This window comes from Microtus ochrogaster, chromosome 2 (genome assembly GCF_000317375.1).
Source record: "Microtus ochrogaster isolate Prairie Vole_2 chromosome 2, MicOch1.0, whole genome shotgun sequence".
NCBI lineage: Eukaryota > Metazoa > Chordata > Mammalia > Rodentia > Cricetidae > Microtus > Microtus ochrogaster.
Window position 1 is genome coordinate 21,365,934 of NC_022010.1, and position 6,433 is coordinate 21,372,366.

Consider the following 6,433-nt stretch of genomic DNA (forward strand, 5'->3'; position numbering starts at 1 on the left):
GGGAGGGGAGCTGCAGCAGGGCGTGGAAGGGCGTGCCCTACCGCAGCGTCCAAACGACCCTTCTCTACCATCCACACAGTGCCTGAGCTTAGAATAGTGCATGTGCCTTCCAGGGACACTGTATGGTTCTCACGGTCTTGCTGGAACCCAGAGACACACGGGTGACCACAGTAGCTCTCTGTGCATGGTGTCACTGCACAACCTGGATAAACCAGGATGTCGCCGAGCTGAGCCTTCGTTGCACCCCTCTTCCCACTCTGCTATGCTCTCGCCCTGTCCCCACCTCTCCATGCTGCCAACGACAGATGCTGGGCATCCCCTAGTGATACTCTGCTAGGAGCGGCGCTCTCCCGCGCTCAGATCCACCCACCTGGCTCCCACGGGGATGATTGCACTTTGCTGGGGCGAGGACCCCATAGATCTTGGACGAGGGGTAGGTCCCCACCCAGCTCTTCAGGTCACATGGTCCGCGGCGGGACCCACGGATGGGTCACATGACGGCGGCAGCGCAACGTTGCCTAGGCAGCGGCTGCGTGCGGAAAGAGGGAGGGGGCCAATCCTCCGCCCTGGCCTGGCCACAGAGCCAGCCGGCCAGACGACAGCCACAAGCGGGAGCTGGGAGCTGGAGCCAAGTACTGAGGGCTGGGGAGCCAGGGTGAGTGTTTGGGGTGAGGGTGGGAACGTTCATCCTTCTTTTGTCTCTGTCTCGGAAGGGTCTGAAGAGGACAAGAGTAGGTTCCCTCCCAGCTAAGGGGCCCCGAGAGGAATTGGATTAGGGACACTGAACGGGAGAGGAGACGGAGCTTCTTCGTGGGCAGGCATGGGATGGAGAGAAAGGGACAGAATGACCGAAGGGCAGAGTGGTGGCCCCGTGACCCCAATCCCTTGATACCCTTCGTAGGGTGCCATGTCAGAGGACTCAGAGCTTGGGGCTGCCAGCTGATTCCCAGGTCCTGCAGTTGCAGGGAATTCCCTAAAGTAAGGGACAGGAATGCAGGTGGCTGATTCTGGCTGGCCGCTGCACCTCTCTTGTGCGTGGGTGACAAGAGACATTTCCCGTGCCCCAGATATTTAGAGGAAGTTAAAACAAGCAGACTCTATAATCTGCTGCCTGGACTGCTTAAAACAAACCTGACAAGAGAACGGCTTATCTAGCAGTCTCGCCGGTTTATGGGTTTTTTTTTCCCCTACAAGACCTCATCTTCTGCTCTTTATTTAAAAAAAAAAAAAAAAAAAGGTTCAGTTTGCCTAGCAATTCTTAGAGCTGATGCTGTCTGACAGATGGGGGCTCCATCTTGTCTCAGCGCTCCCCTCCAGCCTTAGCGTGGAGTGTGTAGTGGGCCAGACTCTGTTCCTCCCCCTGGGGCAGGGGTTGAACCAAGATAGGTCCTAGGAGTATAAGGAATAGGCTTGAGGAGGGGCTGATGGCAAATACCTATAAACCCAGTACTCGGGAGATGGAGCGGGACAGTCCCAAGTTCCAAGTCAACCTGGGCTACACAGCAAGACCCTGCCTCAGAACAAAACCAGCAGTAGAAAGGGGACCAGATGGGGGCTGCAGATGTGGCTCAATTAGCAGAATATTTGGCTAGCATGCAGGAAGCCCTGGGTCCAGTCCCCAGCACCATGTAAACCAGGCATGTAATTGCAGCACTTGGAGCTGGGAGCATCCAGAGTTCAAGGCTATCCTTGGTTGTTTTGGATTGGTGGCCAACCTGGGCTACATAAGACCCTATCTCAGAAAGAAAAAAAAAGGAAAAGAAAGTAAAATGGATTTGAACCTCTGGACTAATCACAGTGGAGGGTGGCTTGTTGTTGGACCTGCAGGCCTGTCTCAAGACTCAGAGGCATGCAGCTTTTTATGCCCACCCCAACCACTCTGGGGCTCTCTGCATAGCCTAGCTCAGCCACGCTCTCAGACTGGAGCCCCGGGGGCCTTCCTCATTTGTGGTCCCCTGGGTAGCCATCTTCTTTATGTCATGAATCCTTTCCGTCCTTTGAGCCCCTGGAACTGGAGTCACAGATGGTGATGAACTGCTAGATGGTGCCGGGACTCGAACTCGGGTCCTCAGGAAGAGCAGCCAGTGCTCTTGATGGCTGAGCCAGCTCTCCAGCACCTCCACAAACCATCTCCCAACATGTTCCCAGGTCCTAGCATTGCTGGAGAAAGTCCACAATAGCCCTACTCTTGTGTCTGCACCTAGCTCCAGGCTGCTGCCCCAGGCCCCAAGAGTCTTCTGTCTCCTTATCTGTCAATCAGTCTTCCTGCCCACCTTCTGGAGAAGGGTAGCATTCCTAAAGTTGGCTTCATTTTCTTGCCTCTCAGAACCCTCCATGTGAGCAACATCTTGTCTTGGATTGAGGGCCAGCTTTTGTTTTTTGTTTACTTGAGATTTTATTTTTGGTTTTGCTTATATATGTGTGTCTTGGGGGGGAGGTATGTGCACATGAGTGCAGGTGCCTGTGGAGGCCCCTAGAGGGCACCAAACGTCCTGGAGCTAGACTTAAGGGGCAGTTGTAAGCTGTCTGACTTGAGTACTGGGAAGTTAAGTCTGGTCTTCTGCAAGAGTCATATATGCTTCTACCTCCAGTGTCCAAAGGGTCTGTCTATGCTACATTGCCTCTCTACCCATGTCTGTATGCCCTAATGTGGTATGCATGTGACAGACAGACAGCCCTTCAGCCTCCCTACCCCCAACCGCTGAAGCAGGTAGCTAACTGGAGAAGAGTGTTTCCCGCTTGTCTGGCTCCCCTTTGGGGCATGAGATAGAGATTCATTCTCTTGTGGGGTTTTGTTTGGTTTTTCACCCCATCCTGCATGGGTTGGTCCTGGAAACCTGACTGGAGCAACAAGGGAATGACGAGGGGACACACAGATCCAGGTACAGAAAAGCTGGGATCAGGCGGGCCATGCTCACTCTGATATACAACAACCTGGTCCTCAGTGAGTTTATTATGTACAGCACAAGGAGAGGATGTCTCTGTGAGTGCAGCCACGTGTATCTCTGTCCCCTACCTCAACCTCCGCGTCCTCTGACACTGCACCCTACCAAAGGTGTCAAAGGATTGGGGTCACGGCCCCTCCCAGGCTGCAGCCCTCCTGGAGGAGGAAGCTGCAGTTGCCAGGCTTTGCACACTGGTCAATCATTTATAAACACCTGCTTGGTCCAGAGGAAGGCGTTGCCTCTGAACTCACCTGGAGGAAGGCTCTGCCAGTTCCCATGGGTCTGAGGCCTTGGCCCTTGTCAATACAATGTGTTCGCTCAGGACTTCACCTCCCTACACATTCACCAAGGCTTCCTTGGTTCCCCACAATGTTTGTTTGTTTGAGTTTTGTTTTGCTTTGTTTTTTATTTTGAGAAAGGGTCTCCTACAGCCCAGACTGGGTTTGACTTCATAGCAGAAGATGGCCTTGAACTACTAATTTCCCTGCCTCGCCTTCCCAGTGCTGGGATTGCAGGTGTGCACCACCATCCCACCCAGTTTTCTACCATGCTGGGATTCAGCCTAAAGCTAGGTAGTCCTTTTACCACTGAGCCACACCCTAGCCCCTCACTGGGGGATGCCAGCAGGTGCTTCACCACTAAGCTAGCCCTCAGGCCCTCCGGCCCTCTTTCGTCTTTGATGTGTAACAACAGTTGTGTGAGTACCCATGGGGTCTTGGGGAGTGAGGATTGCTTTTCACAACTCTACTGTTTTCTCCAGACTGTGTTATGTGGTGGGGGGGAGTTCATGCTCATTTCCAAACTGTGACATGTTCAGTTATTGGACCTAACCCATGGAGGAAGCATCCTTGAGGAGGTAATTATCCCCGGTGCTGCTAGCTGCAGGTGTGGTGACATGTGACCATAGACCTCAAGTTGTCATTCCTATAAACAGACCCAGAGGCCAGGTGTGGTGGCACTCAGGGACAGAGATGGCAGACCTTGTGGTCCACATAGCAAGGTCTCTTTGGTTGGCCAATAATAGCTGAGGATCTTCAGCTTGCCTTAGAACAAGGAGGAAGGCAAGACAAAGGACCCTTACCACCTCCTGTCTTCCCTTATGGTCCTCTTAGGGAGTGACATGAAGAGGTTCTTCCTTCACTGCTAATCCTCACAAGCACCCCGTGCCCTGATGTTCTCTCTCTCTCTCTCTCTCTCTCTCTCTGTGTGTGTGTGTGTGTGTGTGTGTGTGTGTGTGTGTGTCTCACTGTTTTCTTTCTTTTAAATTGCATTTTACTTATTTTGGTGTACGCCACAGTGCCCCTGTCAGGATCCGAAGACCATGGCGGGAGTCAGCTCTCTCCTTCCACTGTGAGGGCCCCAGGGATGGAACTCTGATCCTGGGCTTGGTGACAAGCACCTTTCCCCACCGAGCCATCTCACTGGTGTGTGTTCTTTCTCTTCCTGCCCCCCTCTCCTTCCCTCCCTCCCTCCCTCACATACATGCATGCACGCACACACACACACGCATGCACGCACGCACGCACGCACAACCTCACCCTGCAGCCCACACTGGCCTGAAGTTCTCACTCCTCCTGACTCAGCTTCCACAGTGGTGGCACAGTGGCGGGGATGACAGGCCTGCGCCACAGCCCACCTGCCTGTGCTCTAAGCCTTAGGTAGGCTTTTCCTGGGGCCTGGGAGCTCTGAACACAGGAGTTATTGTCTGATGCCAAGCCAGCTGCAAGGTGCCTTTGCCCTCGGGCTTGTCCCGAAGAGATTACCCAGCTGGATCCACCCGGAGTGTGCTGCTGCAGGCTACCCTGAATGGAAGGGACTGGATGCCAATGCTCAGTTAAACAGTGGGGACATCTTTTGTGAAGATTGATTTTTATTTTTTTTAATTGTGTATGTGGGGGTGTACACATGAATACAAGTGCCCACAGAGATCAGATTCCCCTGGAGTTACAGGCAGTTGTAAGCCGCCTGTTGTGGGTGCTGGGGGTCGGACTCAGGTCTTCAGGAAGAGCAATTATGTGCTCTTAACCACTGCGCCATCTCTGGCCCGAGTCATACATCTTAACACATCACCCCTGAGCTTCATTCCATGCCATCGCCAGACCCAAAGTCCACTAGGAGGGAGCCCAGGAGATCTTTGATCTGTGTGTCTCTTTAAAGCTTAAAGCGTGTGGTGTGGGGGTGCACACCCTTAATCCCAGCACCTGGGAGACAGAGGCAGGTGGATCCCTGTGAGTTTGGAGCTAGCCTGGTCTATATAGTGAGTTTCAGGACAGCTGGGAACATAGAAAGACCCTGCCTTAAAATAAAGCATGCTGATGTCAGTTGATGGATCCTCTCTCTCCCACTCCCTTTTCTTCCACCCCTCCTTCCCTTTGTACAGTGAGACAGGACCTCACCGTGTAGCCCTGGCCGGGCTCCTCGTAAAACACAGCTCTTTCACGTGTCTGCTTTGTGTGCGTGTAAAAATGCACTGCATTCCGTAGTGCGTGTGCGGAGGTCAGAGGACAGCTTGTGAGAGTCTGTTCTCTCCTCCCACAGTGTCACGTCATCAGGGTTGGTGGCAAGGCTGCACAGCTGTCTCTCTGGCCCTCACGCTGTCACTTTGATACAGGGTCTCCCATGCAGTCCAGTTCAGAAGCTAAAGAGATGGTTCAGGTAATAAGAGCACTTACTACGAAAGCCAGAGGACCTGAGTTCAGATACCCAAGGCCTGGGTAAAAGCTGGACATGCGCATCCGTCTGTGATCCCAGACTGCAGGGCAGCAGCAGGGGTGGCTGGGAACATGAGAGCCTGTCTCAAAGTAGAAAACAGTAAAGGGCAACACCTGATGTCCTCCTGTAGCCACACACGTGCACACAACCATAGCTCATAGCATAGCATGGCCATCAACTTTATATCTTCCTGCCTCAACCCACTCTCATTTTTCCTTTTGCTAATAAAGGCTTCTCTTGCAGCCTGGGTGTGGCTCAATTTAGAAAGTCGCTATAGGTTTTGGAGGTGACTTACCATGTTTAAGATTAGATTTGAGAAGCTGGTAACTGCCGAGAAATACCACACCCTCACATTGCAAACAGCTTTGGGTCTTCAGGGACATTGTGTTCAAGCATCCAGCAAGTAGCTGGGTCTGGTGGACAGGCCTGCAATTCATGTGTCACAGAAGTTGAGGCAGGAGGATCAACCTGAGTAACTATCAAAACTGTCTCAAAATAAAAGGTTTAAAACAAAAAGTAAAAAAGAGCAGAAGGGGCTGGAGAGATGGTTCAGTAAAGAGCAGCCAGTTGACTTTCAACACCCATATTGCAGCTCCTGGCCATCTGGCCTCTTCTGGCCTCCATGGGCACCATGTATGCACATGATACACAGATGCACGTGCTAGCAAATGAGGGAAGTAGTGGGGAGAGTTTGAGCAGAAACTTTAACTCATGCTGCCTAGCTGGGGTGTGGCTCAGTGGTAGAGCACCTGCCTAGAATCCCCCAGTGAGGGGCT

General features: G+C 52.7%; 2 protein-coding genes across 4 annotated transcripts in view; both read left to right on the forward strand.

The window, feature by feature from the left end:
• The window catches only part of Prkrip1 (PRKR interacting protein 1), a 37,004-nt gene that overhangs the window by 25,152 nt on the left and 5,419 nt on the right, over nucleotides 1-6,433 (forward strand). The window lies entirely within an intron of this gene.
• The window catches only part of Orai2 (ORAI calcium release-activated calcium modulator 2), a 40,372-nt gene that overhangs the window by 19,191 nt on the left and 14,748 nt on the right, over nucleotides 1-6,433 (forward strand). The window contains exon 1 of one of the 3 annotated variants that reach the window (XM_005344592.3): nucleotides 593-655. The exons of 1 other annotated variant lie outside the window; for it this stretch is intronic. The gene's annotated coding sequence lies outside the window, so the exon portion shown is untranslated. Of the gene's footprint in view, nucleotides 1-592; nucleotides 656-4,357; nucleotides 4,370-6,433 lie in introns of those variants that run through there. One more of the 3 variants, XM_026784962.1, reaches the window with a different exon arrangement.